Source organism: Oreochromis aureus, linkage group 3 (genome assembly GCF_013358895.1).
Source record: "Oreochromis aureus strain Israel breed Guangdong linkage group 3, ZZ_aureus, whole genome shotgun sequence".
NCBI lineage: Eukaryota > Metazoa > Chordata > Actinopteri > Cichliformes > Cichlidae > Oreochromis > Oreochromis aureus.
Genome location: NC_052944.1, coordinates 115,482,116 through 115,484,476, shown reverse-complemented (window position 1 = coordinate 115,484,476; position 2,361 = coordinate 115,482,116). Strand labels below are relative to the sequence as shown.

General features: G+C 43.2%; 1 pseudogene; it reads right to left on the bottom strand.

Moving 5' to 3' along the window:
* Positions 1 to 1,024: 1,024 nt before the first annotated feature.
* LOC120437912 lies at positions 1,025 to 2,011 on the bottom strand (annotated as a pseudogene).
* Positions 2,012 to 2,361: the final 350 nt, after the last annotated feature.

Below are 2,361 nucleotides of genomic sequence, written 5' to 3'. Positions count from 1 at the left end.
CAGATAGCTGCTCTGCTCTATGTTGGTACAGGGCATTGAAGATGATAACAGTGGGTGGATTATATTCTTAAACTTAGTTACAGCGCTTTCAGAAAGACATCTACTTTGATAAAGTCTACTCTCCGCTGCTGTGTAATCAATTATTGTAAATGTTATCAGGAAATGATCAGACAGCAGAGGGTTTTCAGGAAACACTGTTAAATGTTCAGTTTCTATGCCATATGTTAAAACAAGATCTAGAGTGTGATTAAAGTGGTGGGTGGGTTCTTTTACATTTTGAGAGAAGCCAATTGAGTCTAATAACAGATTAAATGCAATGTTGAGGCTGTCATTTTTAGCATCTACATGGATGTTAAAATCACCCACAATAATTATTTTATCTGAGCTGAGCACTAAATCAGATAAAAGTCTGAGAAATCAGAGAGAAACTCTGTGTAAGGCCCAGGTGGACGATAGATGATAACAAGTAAGACTGGTTTCTGAGTTTTACAGCTGGGGTGGACGAGGCTAAGCATCAGGCTTTCAAATGAATTAAAAGTCTGTCTTGGTCTTTCGTTAATTAATAGGCTGGTGTGAAAATTGCTGCCACACCGCCCCTCGGCCTGTGCTTCGAGGTTTCTGGTAGTTAGAATGACTCGGGGTGTTGATTCATTTAAACTAACATACTCATCCTGCTGCAACCAGGTTTCTGTAAGGCAGAGTAAATCGATTTGTTGATCAATTATTAAGTCATGTATTAACAGAGACTTGGAGGAGAGAGACCTAATATTTAATAATCCACATTTCACTGTTTTACTCTTTGGTTCAGATGTGAATTCTGTATTGTTCTTTCTTTGTGATTTTTATGTTTAAGTTGTTTGTTGCTGGTTTTAGTTTGTTTTTTTGTCTGTTTGGGAGCTGACACAGTCTCAATGGAGATGGGTTTTTGGGGGTAGCAGGAGGAGAGGAGCTGCAGAGAGGCGTGTAAGACTGCAACTCTGCTTCCTGGTCCCAACTCTGGATAGTCATATTTTGGGGGTTTAATAAAGTGGTCCATATTTCTAGAAATGAGAGCTGCTCCATCCAAAGTGGGATGGATGCCGTCTCTCCTAACAAGACCAGGTTTCCTCCAGAAGGTTTGCCAATTATCTATGAAGCCCACATCGTTTCTGGGACACCACTCAGACAGCCAGCAATTTAAGGAGAACATGCGGCTAAACATGTCACTCCTGGTCTGATTGGGGAGGGACCAGAGAAAACTACAGAGTCCCACATTGTTTTGGCAAAGTTACACACCGATTCAATATTGATTTTAGTGACCTCCGATTGGCGTAACCGGGTGTCATTACTGCCGACATGAATTATGATCTTACTGTATTTACGTTTACCCTTAGCCAGCAGTTTTAAATTTCCTTCAATGTCGCCTGCTATGGCCCCTGGAAGACAATTGACTATGGTTGCCGGTGTCTCTAGCTTCACATGGCTGAGAACAGAATCACCAATTACCAGAGTTTGACCCCGGCGGGTGTGTCGCCGAGTGGGGAAAAACAGTTAGACACATGAACAGGTTGGTGGTGTACCTGGGGCTTCAGTTTAAGACTATGCTTCCTCCTCACCGTCACCCAGCCGCCCTCTTTCCCCAGCTGCTTGGGGTCTGCCGGGGAACAGCTAGCGGGGCCTACGCTATCTTCGGCTGCACCAGCTACAGGGGCCTGGCTAGCTACGGGTGAATGAGGGGTGCGAAGCCGAGTCTCCAATTCAGTAATCCTGGCCTCCAGAGCTGCAAATATGCTACATTTGTTACAGGTATCATTACTGCTAAAGGAGGCCGAGGAGTAACTAAACATCTGACACAATGAGCAGGAAAGTGCAGGAGGGACAGGTGAAGTAACCATGGTGCTAATGAGTCGGCTATGAGCTAAGCTAAGCTAGCGAAACAGTACAAAGACAGTGGGTGAATACTTTGGCTATAAATTAGGTAGTGAGTACACAGAAAGGGTGCTTCAGATGAAGCACGTGAAGATTATACTATGAAAAAAGAATGCATTTAAAAGCTTTTAATTAAATTGCTAAGCAGATAAGCTACTCAGAAACACCACTGTGTTTGAGCAGGAACAGGAAGTAATACTCTACCACAGAGTGAGCGAACACCAAGTGACAGCGCCACCAAGAGTCAGGAGTGAGTGTGAGTCCAAGGAGGAGTAACTTCGAGTGATTCACTGCAGTCCTGCTGTAGTTAGTCCCTCACAGCTAAACAACCGCACTTACATTTTTCATTTCCAGCTCAGTGTCATCTGTGCAGCAACATTTCTTCATCTGGAACATTTCCTTCATTAGATCTGTTTGATCTTCTAGTTTAGAATTAGATTAGAATAGAATAGA